Source organism: Eurypyga helias, unplaced genomic scaffold (genome assembly GCF_000690775.1).
Source record: "Eurypyga helias isolate BGI_N326 unplaced genomic scaffold, ASM69077v1 scaffold50326, whole genome shotgun sequence".
Classification (NCBI taxonomy): domain Eukaryota; kingdom Metazoa; phylum Chordata; class Aves; order Eurypygiformes; family Eurypygidae; genus Eurypyga; species Eurypyga helias.
In genome coordinates this window covers 18,930-19,610 of record NW_010259472.1, presented here as the reverse complement: position 1 = coordinate 19,610, position 681 = coordinate 18,930, and positions in this window count along the sequence as shown.

Below are 681 nucleotides of genomic sequence, written 5' to 3'. Positions count from 1 at the left end.
TTTTCATCCACCAGTACCCCCCAAGGTTCATTCAAGGAAGTTTCAAACTGGAAGAGTTGCAAAGAGACTGATGGTATTGAAAAACTAGTTTCAGGAGACTGAGTCTCGCTTATTGTTTATAGCAGAATAAACCCTGAAAGGAGGTGAGGTGGCCATTTAAATAAACAGGGAAAAGCAGCACTGAGGAGGTAGGAAGCAACTGGAGTATAAGGGTGTTATTGTCACAGGATTGAACTGGTGCAAATGGGTCATAAATGAAACTAATCTGGAAATGGAGTGTTGCAATTCAGTATAGATAATGGTAGTAACAGAGCAGTGAGGTACTGAAACATCCTCTGAAGCAGTGCGGTGGAAACAAAACACTTAACTTGCCTTTCAGGAGCAGGTAGGTTCCTGTACATGTGCTTCTGCGATAGCAAGGCTGCATGTGATAAACCAGGCGTATTATTCCTTCTGTGGTCCGAGCTCACAGAGTGAGTCTATGCTTCTGCAGGACCTATGTACTTTTTACCCAACTGAGTAATATCCAAGTACTCAAAATCAGTGGAGGGGTTTAACATTCTTGGCAGGAGACCAGTAAGTGAAATAACGTAGCTTTGCACTCCTTTAATTTTACGTGTGGTGTGGTTTTTCTGTAGTGTGTATGATGGTCTGGAACTTGCTGAAAAATCAAGAAACTTT